Genomic DNA, 15,103 nt, shown 5'->3' on the forward strand with positions numbered 1-15,103 from the left:
CATATGACATTGCCATCCAGAAAACCTGGCTACCCGAATATGAATTCACAATGAAAACCATGTTCCACAATGGTAAATTTGTAACTCCTGAAGACTTTGCAAACTCAGTGGGGAGCAGTCAACTAGCCACCCTACAGTTCCATCGTATGAGAGCCGCGTTCAAAGAAAGGTGGCCATCATTCCCATACGAACCCCCCGAGCATGTATGCTACCAGTCATTGTATTCTCAGGCAGGCACTGGGGTGTCCAAATTATACAATATTGAGCAGGCTCACACGAAATCATCGAACACCATCAAAGCATCGTGGGAAAAAGACATGGATATTATAATCGAGGAGGGGAAGTGGGCCAGATATTGCCTCCTATCTAAGAAAATCTGACTCAATGCAGGCCTGAGATTGATACAATTCAAGGTTCTGAACAAACTACATTACACGCCAGCCAAAATGGCAAAGTTCTACAAGACCACTCCCGACAATTGCCTGAAATGTCACTCCCCTCCTGGCGCAGATTCGTTTCAAATGTACTGGGCCTGCCCCCAGATAGCAGGTTTCTGGCTCGCAGTGGCCAACATCCTTGAAGAAATAACACAAATCCCTGCACACCCCAATCCACCTAAATACCTGTTTGGAGATATTGGCAAGGCCCCGGAAAAAACAAGGAGACTATTCAACGTCGCCTGCGCAGTAGCGAAGAAATCCATCCTCTAGAAATGGAAGAGCGGCCAGGCTCCAACAACAGAACAGTTCCTTGCAACCCTCAACTACGTGAATGAATGTGAGGAAAACTATGTTAATATGATATCTGCTCCATGTAAACCAAAAGACATTTCCCCGTTCAGGGCATACTTAGATGAAACCTCCACAGACACAGAAAACTCGGACAATGATAGCGTGGATGATGGGCCATGCCACACAGCTAGCTATATGTAACCTCTTTCTATGGGTATATACTTAGACATGCACCTGATGTAAAAATTTACAAGGGGAGTTGGGTTGTCAATTTTGTAATGCAAATCTGTATTATGTAGATGTGAGATAAGCAAAATGTACTGTGACATGCAAACCAAAAATAAAGTTCTTAAAAAAAAAGAAATGTTGCTGAGACTACTGGTGGGTCCAGGAGCCCTACTAGAGCAACTGTAGACCAGGACTTCTTACTGATTAAAATATAGCCACGTGTTAATCAGGTTACCCACTGAACAAAATTGAGCAACCAGGGAGACTAATGGGAAATGGGAGAGGTTGTCAATCAATTCCAAAACCAAATTGAAATCTCCAACTCCTGAAACCATATATAAAGCCTCTAATGGGGAGTCCAGTTAACAGATATGAAAACTGTGAAATGAAGAGACTGAAAAACACATGCATGGGAGTCAAGAGATGACCATGGCAGGTTGAATTGCTTGACTTGTCAAAAGGACAGGAGAGAACTGAAAGAGCTGGGAGACCTGAAGGAGCCAAGGGACCTGAGAAGGATGGGTTATCTGAGAAAGCTAAAAGGTCTCAGTAACCTGAGTGGACTTACAGCACCATAACCAATGAGCTTCAATCTGGCCCAGAGGGAAACCCAATCCAACGGTGGGAATGTATTATGGATGTGGCAGCAGAACAAGTTGGCATTATATCCCTGAAAGTGAGCTGGGTACTATATCCTTTGAATTGAAGATTAACAATTGCTTTTCTGGGCTGCGTATCCCTGAGCCTGTGTTTTGAAATGAAAGGCAAGGTGGGCTCTGTATCCTGATGAGTGTGCAGTGCCATATTCATAAGAATGTGTTTAGGATAAAATATCCAGTGGGGGACTAGTATGCCTATAAGACAGGAGATCCTGATACATTCCTATTTCAACCCATTTAACCACATTTGACTTAGATAGTTTTAGATGTGTAACAATATGTTTTGGTTGTACAGGCAACCCCGAGGCTCTTTAGATATTTATCGGAACCCAGACTGACCAAGTCCAGAAGCATGAGTGGTGCTTTATTCCAGGGACTGTGCTTTGGGGGTGGAAAGAAGCAAACTGGGGCTAAAGCACCCGAGACAGGCAAAGAACTTGCCATGTGCAAGAATTCTGTCCCAGCTTGTTCCATTAGGAACACCTGAATCATTATTATCCCTGTCCTGCATCCTTTCTTTAAAGTATTCAGAGGAAAGACATGCTGTTTAGACCCAGCAAGGCATTTATCATTACCCATCCTGACTAAAATAATGTCTCTTAAAATGTACATCTTGGTCACATCTTCTGTTGGATTCACCAGAGGAGGCATGCTTTTTTCGAATGAATGCAGCCATACAGATACTTTATCTCAGTGATCTGGTACAATAGTTCATTGATAGATAATTGGTCATCCACATTACTAAGATATCAAGATTGTGCGTCAGTAGCACATATTTTTCAAAAATAGCTGGAATATGTTTTAATTATTGTAAAAGACAGAGACTGTGTTGGGTACAAAATCAAATCGGTGAGCTTAAATGAAGACAGTAGAATTTTACTTAATTTCTCAAACAACAGAAATATATATGACAGACTGTCATCTTGTGGCAGCTTGACCTAGTCATCTGCATCATCCTGACAAGCCCAGCCTATGGTGGCCTGTAGAATGACCAGCAGTCATATGCTTAAATGGGAAAATAGTGTAGATAAAGAAGGGTACTTCAGGATCCAACATGCTACTGCAGTTGTGAAGGAGCTGAGCTTCTGCTGAATAACTTATCTTTGAATGAAGAACTGTGATAGAAAAGTTTACTTTTGGTAACTCCAGAACTGAATCTATGATTCACTGATTTGTAGCCTTAAAGAAAGAATGGCGTTGTGTCTGAAATGAATGAATAAAGTGCTCTCAAAGAGTTCATTACTTCCACTGCTATATTCTTTGTCACAGCATTGTGACAATGACATCCCATTGTTAAGATATAGCAGAAAGGGTATCAAAGGAATTTCTTGGGAAGGTTTGAAGTAGAATTACAGCAGTACATGGCCTGATTAATTATCAGTATTCTTCACCATGTCAAGTACAAGTCTTCCTCATCACAGTCCTTACTCTAGATCCCAGCCTTCGACAGAGGGTGAGGACTGTTCTTAGCAAGATTTGTACTTGGCGTAATGAAGATTACCAGTAAGTAATCAAGCCATTTGCTACTGCCATTCGTCTTCAAAGGGGCAAAAATGTCAAAGGTGCTAGTGACAGGAAGCAGAAGATTAGCGAGGACAGAGTCAGTAGGGGAGTCAACGGAGAGGGAGGGGAAGGAGGTGGGATGAAGGTGGAGGCAAACGCAGCACCTGACACTCGTTTTATCAGTAGGATGACTGCGAAGGAGGCTGGAATTACTGGTGGAGCCTCGATCAGTATCTAAAGAGCCTCGGGGACCAAGAGGTGCCAGATGGGAGGAGAGAGTGGTCAGACCAGCAGAGAGGGGTATTAAGAGGGTTGGAGGACGCGAGATCAGCAGAGATGAAGGCATGAAGCATGATTCTGGCAGAGTGGGTAGGACCAGAAGGGAGAATAGTGAGGGAGAGAGAGATACAGAGATCATGGAACAGTGTAGAAGCAGGAACAGTGGAGTCAAGGTGGCTGTTGAAGTCACCAAGGAGGAGGAGTTTAGAAGTTGAAATCTGAAGAGAGGAAGTAAACACATCCAATTCAGAAAGGAAGACAGACACAGGGCCAGGAGATTTATAGATAGTGGCAATGGTGAGAGAGAGAGTCGTAGAGACACCAAGCTTGCAGTCAAGACTTTTAAAGGAGGAATAGGGCTGGGTGAGTATGATAGAGGTAGGGACCCACTCAGGGAAGATTAGGGCTACTCCACCACCAGACCGTTTGGGCCAAGGCTTGGAGATGATCTTAGTTTAGTTTAGTTTATTTATCTATAGAGCGCACCTAACCCGAATGTATCTGGGCACTTTTGCTTGCACAATCCACAATAGTTACATACATACAAATACAATTAGCAGTTAACTTGTGTTAAAGACCAAGTAAACATGCCAAAATGCCAGACAGACACAGTGCTTACAATGTGCACTACAGTTACAAATGAAGAGAATACACGACATTTGCCTAGTGTTACAAATCCAGCCGTTTATCGAAGCGGAGCATCTGATATGTGCTGAGGAAATTAGTAAGCCTTAGTTTTGCTGGGCAAAGAGCCAGGTTTTTACCTTTTTTCTGAAAGACAAAAATGATGGTTCAGTTCTTAGTGCTGTCGGGGGGACAGCCTGACATCTTGTAGCCATCAGGGACGAGGGAGTCAAAAGCAGTACCAAAGCTGGCATTGAACCACGTCTCGGTAATAGCGAGGATGTCGATATCAAAGTCTTTAAGAAGGAGGCAGATGCCCAAAGAATATCTTACATTGGGATATTACCAACTGAGTTAAGTAATTACTCCACTCTCATGTGTATTTTTGGGAGTGGAGCTGTTCTATCTATACATATACACTGGTGACATTCTGTAATAGTTAATTGTGCAGCTTATCGACTGACGTGGAGGCTAGCCGCATTGATTTAATTTAAATAAAATGATTGACAAGCTGTACAACTCTCTTTAAAATGGGAATGCAGCTTTTTTCGCCTTCATATTTTACTATTTTAAAATATAATGTTATGAGGTCCCATCAAATTGTAATTTGCTGGAAAGTAACATCACTTATGTTCACCACAACCATGTTTTTGATGAGCAAATTCATTGTAAGAAATGTGAACTGTGATACAGTGTACGATTCCTTCGCAAGAAAGGCTTCAGTGAGGCCAATCATCACAGAAGGCTAGAAAGCAACGTTGTAGAAATTGTTTGATAGGGTAAAAACACCTCCTTTAGCAAACAAAACATTGAGATAATGCTGGCACTAGTTGCACAAACGCATTTGATTGATTGATTGATTGATTATTATTTATTATACGCTTATACACCAATGTTTCAAAGCACAACCATGCATGGTAGAGGAAGATATAGGGAAGACAAGACAAACTATCTTACTAGGCATGGTATATTCAGATTATGCAGGTGAACTGAAAAGGAAGTGTGTGGGAACCTAAATCTTACTTATGGGGCCTTATTAACATAGATAGCGAATCAGGCTCACCATCTGCTTAATCCAATATCTGAGATAAGATGGATTCCGTTCTATTTCAAATGATATGCTTCACCAGTGGATAAGGGGGTCTGTCAGCTGCCCTTTGGATGGTGAAATGGGATCTTGATTTTGATCACAATGTGATCCTAAACCTCATTTCTATGGAAAAAGCCTCTAGGTCTGGGAGTCCTGACAACCTTTCTAACCTTTCATTGAAAGGTGTCCCTTTAATTTGGGATGATATCTTGCATATTTTATTTAGGCAAATATTTTGGTGAACCAGTTTTATTAACACAGCCATTTCTATATATATTTACACTTCTTACCACCTTGTCCAGTTTTTGATGAGATGATGAAGTTGCCCACCTGAAAATCGCGATAAGAAGCATTATTATTTTAGTATTTGTAAGTATTTCAAGCTCTGTTCACTAACTAGTCATTTAATGCCCTTGCAAATAATCCTTCCCAGATCTTACGTATGGATCTGTTTCTAAGTATGGGTAGGGTGTTGAGGAGTTGTGGGTATGTGTGAACTATATACTCTAAGGAAGCATTGTAGTACACATGCGGTGGTCTTGGTCTGAAGTGTGTGGGCCTTCATATCGCATGAATATATTGATAAGACAATGCTTCAGGGTGTTCAATGAGGGGTAACTTTTAAATCTACCTCTAAACCTACATCTAACATTTATCCATGCACATTTACTTTGACGCAGAACCCTGCATGTGTGAGAAAAAAGAGAAAATGCTAACACAGTGTTAACACAGTGTATTCCTAATGAGTGTGTGCATGCTGAGTTGACATATCTACATCAGGACATCATACATTTTCCCGTGGGTAATTCCTTTGTGATTCTGTATTGTTTAGGGATCAAGTGCTTGTGAGCGTCTGGTCATGGGCTGATGGGCATGCTCTTGCTCATTTGTTTTCATAGAAATATCTGTGTTTGATTTTATTGCTAGTGGGGCACTGTTGCTATCCTGTATATCTGTTGTTGCTGGAGCATTGGCCCTGTCGCTGGTGTGCTGGGGCGAGGTCGATGCTCGGTAGGGCTTGATGTCGTGGATGTGATTCCAAACCATCTTGTTTTCTAATTTAATGGCCCTGTCTACGACCAACTCAACTACATGCGGCCCTGTAAACCTGTGTGCATTTCATTTATGCACATAATTCCTAAGGAGCACCTGGTCTCCTTTTCTAATGGGCCTTTCTGTTGTGGGCTCTTGAGTGCTGTCTGTTTCTTGTATATCATTTTCTGACCTCCCCTGTGTCCATCAAATCTGTTGAGAGATACAAGAAGCGCTAGAAACAAGTGAATTAACATATTCATACATTTCATTGCCCAGACCTTCAGCAGCCCCTTCACAATCTTGGAAAGCTATTGTGGGTGGAGCTAATGGGAGTTGCGTTTGGCATCCAGTCACCACCTCATGGGATGTGAGGTGGTGATCCGACCCATGTTTGCTCCGCAGCTCCAACAGATCCAGGGGTAGGCAGTGGAGCCAATTCTTTTTAGTACTTTGGTTTGTCTATGCTATGTACTCTTTGAGGAGTCAGTTAAGGCGTTCGCAGACACCATTGACCTGTGGGTGGTACGCACACGAGAATGTATGCTTAATCCCTAGCAATGTGGTAATATGCTGGAATAGTTAATTTACAAAATGGGGACCGTTGTGGGACCGAAGGACCTTGCAGATGCCCCACCTTGGGAACACCTCACTAACGAGGAATTTGGCTGCCCTTAGGGAGTCTGCATGTGAACACGGCCCGTCCTGATCCACATTAAAAAGGGGCAGACCACCTCAATCATGTAGCGCTAGCCTTGGCATACTTTGATAATATCAACATAGTCAATATGGAGGTGCAGGAAGGGACCTTCGGGCTGGAGTATTACTCCTTTGATCACCTTAAGAGTGTGGCCGGCAGTAAACTGTTGGCAGGTGAGGCAATTACTGATGAAATTTGGTACATGGGCATTTAATTCAGGGCAGAACCATGAGTCCCCAATGTGTGCTGCAATTACCTCTTTTCCTGTGTGTGCGGGTTGGTGCAATTGTGTTAATGCTATTTCTAGTGATGCAAGAGTCATAACTACCTTCCCCGTATTGTTTTGCCTCCACAGGGCATCTGTAGGGGACATTGATCACCCTCTTCTGACCCAAAGTTCCTTTCGGTCATTGAGGCAGCTCCATTACCTGTGTCTGTGGTAGGTGGTTATAACCTTCTTTCATTAGCATCTGTCTTGCCCCTCCCCTCTCTTATTGCTTTTCTTGGAGGTCCCATACATCCCCAAAATATGCAGTGTGTTTTGCATAGAAGCCTGCTGCTTCATTCCCTTTTGACATCGGGTCTCTGCCATTAGTATATGCTTAGCACTTCACTAATGTGAGCTCTGTTGGGTGTATTACAACCTCTATTAGTTCCCCTAGGAGAAGAGCCTGCTGTACTGGTGTGCCATCTGCCCATCTGAACCCTCTTCTCAACCATCTTGCTAAGCCAGAATGTATTGTTGAGGTCACATAGGCACTATCTGAATAGACAGTGACCCGTTTCCCTTCACTTTCTCTAAGGGCTAATATCAGGGCCACTAGTTCTGCCTCTTGAGCTGAATATTGGTCAGACAGTTTAACACATTTTACTGCCTTGCTTGTCCAATCTTCTCTTAGTCTTACCACTGCCGCCCCTGTTCTCCTTACCTCATCACCTTGATCAATTGTTGAAGACCCGCCGATGTATAGTACCTCTCCCCCTCAAGTGCATCTTCCTCTACTTTGCGTGTCTCTGAGTAGTACTCAATAGCTTTTGTACAATCATGGACATATTCTCCTTCTTCTATTTCCTCTGCCAAGAAGTGTACTGGGTTGACATTTCACCTCACTATCTTCAGTTCAGGTTGTGAGAGGATGATTTGGTATCCTGTTTCTCTCTGTGTTGTCAGTGTGCTTTTTGGCTTGTGCAGAATCATGAATAGGGAGTGCTCCACATAAAGTGTTGTGGAACATCCCATAGTTATTGATGATGCTTTTTCTACAGCAAAAGCTGCAGCATTCAAGTGTTTTGTTTGCAAGGGAAATGCCCTGTCCTTACTGTATCTAATTGCAATTGGTTTGTGGCTCATACTTGTGTTTTGTGTGAGAACTGCTTTCATTACCACTCCATCAGTTTGTGAGAATATAAAAAACTCCTTCTTATAATCAGGGGTACCCAGGACCGGTGCTGTTGATATTGCTTCTTTTAATACATTGAATGCATCTGTCATTTCCTGTGTCCACCCCAGCTTCTTCTCTCCCCTTTGTGCTTCCTTGAGTGCTGTAAGCAGAAGTCCTGTGTATGTGCTGTAGTCAAACACCCATGCTCTGCAATAGTTGCATAGACCGAGTAACTGTTGTAATTCTCTTATTGTATGTGGTTGTGGTGTGTTTAGTATTGTTTGTACCCTGTGTGGTGCTATTTGCTGCCCTTTTGAGATATTAGTTGGCATATGTACAGATACTCCTCCTGGCAGTATTGCAATTTTGCCTTGTCTATCCTGTATCCTTTTTCTGCTAATACTTTGAGCATTTTAACCGAGTCCTTCCTGCACTCAGCTTCTGTGGTGCTGCAGATGAGGATATCATCCACATATTGCAAAATTGCACTCTCTGTCTCAATGTTACCTACCTCCATCTGGATTACTCTGTTAAAAATAGATGGTTACTCACAGTACCCTTGGGGCAATCTGGTGTGTGTGTTGCAGTACATGTTAGGTCTTGCGAATCTACGTGCAGTGGTATTGAGAAAAAGGCATTTTTTAGGTCAATCAAGGTGAACCGCGTAGCCTCAGCTGGAATGCCGCAGATTATTGTGGCCGAGTTAGCCGCTAGTGGGTATTCTGCTTCTAAAATATTGTGGAGGGGTCTCAAATATTGTATAAAACACCATGAACCCCTGTTTTCCCTGCGGACGAAGTACACCGCAGTATTGCAAGGGGATTCTGATGGGACCAGGATGCCTCTTTCAATGACAGCGCTTATCGTCTCATATCTGCCCTCATCTGCTTCCTTCGACAGTGGGTATTGTCTAACTCTGGGCAGGATTGCTCCTTTCTTCAGTTTTCTTTTCGCTTCCCCTATGCTTTTAATGCAACCTACATCATAGGGACTTGTTGTCCATAGTGAGGTTGGTACTTTTGCTAAGTCCTCCTCACAGAAGGGGGTAGTGCAGGGAGGGGTGCTTCCAATGCCATTGCCATCTTTTGAGCCAGGTCTCTGTATGTTAATCGTAGCCAGAAGTGCACACTCATCCCTAACATCATCTCACTTGTTCCCTTTTATTGTGAGAAGAGTTCCTCGTCTGATACTTGAGCCAATCGACACCCTTCTGATAGCGCTATGACTGCCCTCCATGCCTTACATTTGTCATCTAAAGCATGTACTGCAATCCAATCCTCCCTTGCCACTATCCCTTCTATGTCTATTGACACAAACTTTCCCTCTTTCTCACCTGTTGGCGTCTCTGGCCTAAAGAGGTACTCACCTGGTCTTCTCCATAATTCTCCTGCAATCCCTGGTAGCCATGCCAATGCCATGTCTGTTCCGTACTGAAATACCTCACTGTCTACAGGTTCCCCTCTCTGTACGCTCTTGCCACAGTATGCCTGGAGTATTTGCCTTGCTGTAAGCATGTGTATGCCTGTTGTGGAGCATATGATACCTTTCTCTGTGAAAGAGATGGTCATGTTCAGTCTACTCATTATGTCATGTCCCAAAATATTTACAGGCTTATGCTTAGAGTACAGTAGGAGTATTGATAAGTCGTGATCTCCTATAGATAGGGAGATGTTATCAGTAAATGGAACTACTTCTCGAGCCGCAGAAAATCCTTGAGTGTTTATGGCATCGCCTGACAATGTGTATTTTCCCTACTGTATTCATGACCTAGTTGCCCCAGTGTCGAACAGAAAGGAAAAGGTTTTGTCACTTATCGCCACCTTTATGCGAGGTTCCTCCGCAGGATTTGGTGTTGCCGATAGGATGGGACACAACAAGGTAGTCTGTGGGCTGTCCTTTTGTGGGTATAGGGAGTGCCCGTTCCCGGTGTAAGGGTTGTGCCCCATTATTGTAACCCCTCTCATTTTTGTCACTGGCACCACCGTCGTCATGTCCATTGGTTGCTGTAAGTCGTCCTGTAATTTTGTCAGTTGCTGTACTGTTTGTATGTGTTGCTGTGGTTGATGTTGTGTTTGCTGCTGTTGTGGTTGTAATATCCCTGATACTGTCTGGGGTTGTGCCTGTGGCTGGGATATGCTTTGCTATTGTATCATTTGCTGCTGCTTGTTGGCCTGCTCAGTATCTGCATGTGTGGGAAATGTGGCCTAATTGCCCGCACATCCAACATTGGGGTGGTTTCTCGCGCATGCCATGGGAATCCTATGCCCCCGCCCCTTGGCCCTGCCATCCCTGCTGTGGGTAACCCCGGAACCCTCCTCCTGGATGGTGTGCTTGTGGCACAAACCCTCACCCCCTGGTGCCCCCTCCCCTTCCTCTAAAGTTTTGCTGGTACCCACCCATACCCATGTGCCCTCTCCCCATTGGTGGTTGATACTGCTGATTTATGTTATACTCTGGCAGCTGCTGTTGGAACTGTGGTTGGGGTTGCTGGGCGTTGTTATATAGTGGTAGCTGTTGCTGGGGCTGTGGTTGGGGTTGGGACACTGCTGTATGAGTTGGTGGTGCAGGGCTGGTTATTACTGCCCCTCCAAAGTGTATATTGACAACATCTTCTGCACTAATTTAGCCTCGTCCGCTTTTCTATCCTCCACCTTCTGTTTCATCTTTTCCTGCCATAGTCTACAATGGTGCACTATTGTTAGTTGTATTTCTGACCACGATTTGGCCTCCATTCCCACTAATTTCTTCAATTGTCTTTGCACCAGGTCTGGCAACCCTTGTATTAAGATGTGATAGAAGATAGCTATTGTTTTGTCCCACAGCTCTAGAGTTTTGTGGCACCAAAGCTCTTCAATCTCTTGAATGTTGCTAACGGGATCTTCATCGTCACACATCTTGCATGACGTGATTGCCCCTCTGTCTGAAGTGTCAGGGTATTGTGTCCTTAGTGCTTGCTATACCACATGCCTGCAGTTTGCAAATGGGGACCCATCATGTGCTGTGTTTTGTGTTGTCACCCCTCGGGACCCCACCCTCTTACAGATGTCATCTGCTGCGTCATCCAGTATTGATCCTACCAGCCCTTTGACGTCCCCACTGCCAGCCTGTGCCTTGCCGTCTGTTTTTCCATTTCGGATATCCACTTTCCTGCTCCTCCACTGAGGGATGGCAACCTATTCTTAATGTTTTCCCTGTCCGCATCCCTCCAAGGTATATATTGTGGCCTTGTCCCCCCTCTCTCTAATAATGGCATCTGTGAATATTCAGCCCTTTCTTCCGGTGACCGTCTATACTATTGTATCTGGGTAGGTCCTCTCTCATCTTCCATGTCTGCTCCGATATCTGTAATGTCTATATTGTGTGACCCACGTGGGGCATTCTGTGTTCCGGTGTGACTGCCCCGTTCATACGTGTGTTCCCGGTTGTGTGTTACAGCTGCCCCATCTCTCCTGCACCCGGGGATGTCTCGGAGCCTATTTGCGTAGGGTGTGTGTGGTGCTACTGCTGCTGCCGTGTCCTCAGTTGTTTTGTCAGTGTGCTGTCCTCCACTTATTTAATCTTGAGTACTACTTTCCCACGACATTCCCTTGCCTGTTCGTGTAATGTAAAGTTTGCTTAGCCCTTCTTTTCCTACATCATAGCTATCTCCCTCTTCCTCATTGCAGAATCCGTCTGAGAATGTCAATTTGCGTGTGAGCGGGTAACGCACCGTTACGCTTTCGAGATCAATGTTTGTAAAATTAGCTGCGTTTTCTTTGCCTCGTTCCATAGCGCTCTGTGTTACAGGTTCTGTCTGGTATACCCCAGCCGTTCCCATGCTGCTCCCCGTATATCCCTTCTGTACCCATCGGCTTTGTTGCTCTTCCCGCTCCATCTCATCCGCCCTTGCCTGATCTAGTTTTTCCATTATTTCTCCACTTATCTTTCGTAGCGCTCCTTCATCTTTGTCTCTCTAATTCCACACTCTTCCTGCCAGGGCTAACCTTAACTCCTTCAGCCTGCTTTCCTGGTACTTACGTGTGCTTTCCAGCAATATTTTCCGCCTCCAAAATGCCATTTCTCGTTCAGCTTCAACCCTTTGCTTTTCTTGTATTCCATTAATTCCTTACATTCCCTACTTTCTCGCTCCGCCTAATCCTGCCTTTCTAATTCTAACTGCTCTTCCTGTTCCTTTTGTTCTAGTTGTTTCACTAACGCATTTCTTTTTTCCTTCAACTCCGCTATTCTTGCCTCTAGCCTTGCCTCCTACTCTTCTCGTAACTGCTTCTCCTTCACGTCTTTTACCGGCTTGCCTCTGCATCCTTTTCCAAGCTCCAACTCCTCTATGGCTTTTGTTGCCCCTCTGCTTCTCCCGTGGTGGTCCCTTGTAATTTCAATAGTACTTGTGCTGCTATCCATTCATCTGGGCCTACCCTAGTAAATTAATTCTTGGCCTGACTCAGCCCTTCCTCACCAGTGCCTGGGCGGTCTACCTTGGCCCGTGGGGCGTGCGTGTTTGGGGCATACAGAAGTGGCTTGTACGTGGGGTTTGAATAGCCCTCTGCCGCAGATAATTCTCAGGTCTCCGTAGCTTCTTTTAGCTCTCGGATTGGGTATAAACCTTGCTCCTCCTCCTTCTCCTCTGCATCTTCTGAGACAACACTGGGAGGTGCAGGGGGCAGAGCACAGGAGTCTCCTCCCTCGTCTTTTACCTCCTGCATACTCAGCATCCCGGGGTAATATCCCTGAAACATTCGCCAAAGTTTGAATATTTCCATGCTATTTGCTAACTTCTCCCCCTTGTATCTGCTGTGTAGGTTAGTGAGTAGTGACTGTAATACATCCTTCGAGAAGCTGCCATTAAGCGGCCAAGGTACCATTATTTTCCCATCCGTGCCCTTAGTCCATTCTACGCTGTACTTTACTATTCTGTCTTTATAAATTGGCAGTGTCTTACAAATGTGCTGGATAGGGGTCATCATAGTTCTGTGGGCCCCGTATGGTACCCCTCGCCCGCCCCCGTGGTACATCATTGTTTTACTCATAGTTTTACCTGACCTCAAACTGAGGATTTCGACTTTCCGCTGTCAGGACAAGGATAGAAAATGTATTGGTTATGCAGTTTGATGTTCAATTAGCTATACGGGAGGCCCTTAACAGCCACACTTCTTGCAAGGTGTACTCTCGTACCACCACGCATTTATGGAGCTGCCGCAATCCGGCACACTCCCTCAATGTCTTTGGCCCCCTGCGGCCTTACACCTTACACAGCATATCCTGCCTTCACTGGTGCTGCTGCCACCCAGCACACCCCTTCAAAATGTCCGGCCCCCTGCAACCGTACACTTGCGCGGCGCCTTTACTGGGCTGCCACTGCTCAGCACAACCTTTTATCACGTGCTGGCGCTGTCTGCGGCCAGCTGCTAATTCACCAGCTCTGTAGTTTCAGCGCCAATCACAGAGTGTCCTATGCAATGACCTATGGGTGACGTCACCAAGCTAGTTATTGGCAAACATGATATACAACCAAACAATTTGTGCATGCATTACACACAACAACCATGTCTCTTTAAATCTGCATATAAAATCCACAATCCCCACAGCTGTCTTCCCACTCCCCTGGAGTGGATAATACGTCATCAATCAATTCCTTTTGTAATTATACTGCACCCGTTGCATCGTCTGACGTGTGATACGTTTTCTACCCGATAAACTTAACCAGTCAACTACCTTCCTCAATCTTAAGATAGCTACAGCTAACTTGTATGCGAATCCAACATCTATTCATCTAGCTAAAATGCTAAATGAATAGGAAAACCACATCTATTCACCAAACTACAATGTCGATTCATAGGAAAACCACGCCCCTGCATATGTGCTCACTGTCCAGACCTATCGGTGCAACAATCCTTCCGTCACATGGGGACACGCTGTCCCGCCCCCAAAACACTCACCGACACAAGAAGGGACTACCTCCGCTCTGTTCCCTACACTCATACACCTGCCAACCACCATCTTGGTACTGAACGTTATGACAATGTTAAACCACCCTCCACCCTAGCTACACATCCTCCCCCCACCCTCACAATAGGTTGTTGCTAGTTGTGTGCACCACACTTACTTTTAGGCGCACATCTGTCGGCACCGCTCAGCTGCTGGCTCCCCTCCCACTTGGCCCGTCTCGCCTCTTCTGGACCTCGCCTGGGCACATTCGCCAACCGCGGACGGGATGATTTTTGAAGTCAGTCCCCGACGGCCAATCTCTGGTTGCACTCTCCGGTTCACTCCTCTGAGGTTCGACGGTGGAGGGGGCCGCACCTTGCTGAGCTGACGTCCCAAACGATCTTGCTGGGGTCTCAGGAGAGCATCTCAGCAGTGCCTCCAACATGTTAGGGTAAATTCTGGGGTCGGCAGAGCTGTACCTAGGGACCGCGGACCTCCAGCTCTCGGAAGGCCCTAACTCCTTCCAATGTCCCAAAGAAGTCAGGGTCCACACAAGGAGCAAAGGGTTACTGCTGTTTTATTATAGTAAACGAGCAGGGATAACATGCATGGAGCAAAATCCAGTCCAGGCACATCTCGTCGAATTTGGGCTTGCATGCCACATTTGTACATTTGTGACATCACACTTAGCGTCACTTACCAAACCCCGTCCCCGAACCTAACTCCACTCTGGGTTGGCTCAAATAGGGACATATAGGGCGCAAGATTATTGGTGGCCACTGTGTCAGGTGGTGCACTTGGATCATCCCTAAAAATTGCTACCTGAGAAATTTGACATTAGAAACCCAGATGATTGGCTGGAGATTCTGGCCGCCAGCCCCTATCCCCCAGTGTCCTCATTGGTCAGGCCGCGGGCCTCCAAGCCTGGGACTACCATTGTTTCCAGCCCGCAA

Source organism: Ambystoma mexicanum, chromosome 12, assembly GCF_040938575.1.
Source record: "Ambystoma mexicanum isolate Mex_15411 chromosome 12, UKY_AmexF1_1, whole genome shotgun sequence".
NCBI lineage: Eukaryota > Metazoa > Chordata > Amphibia > Caudata > Ambystomatidae > Ambystoma > Ambystoma mexicanum.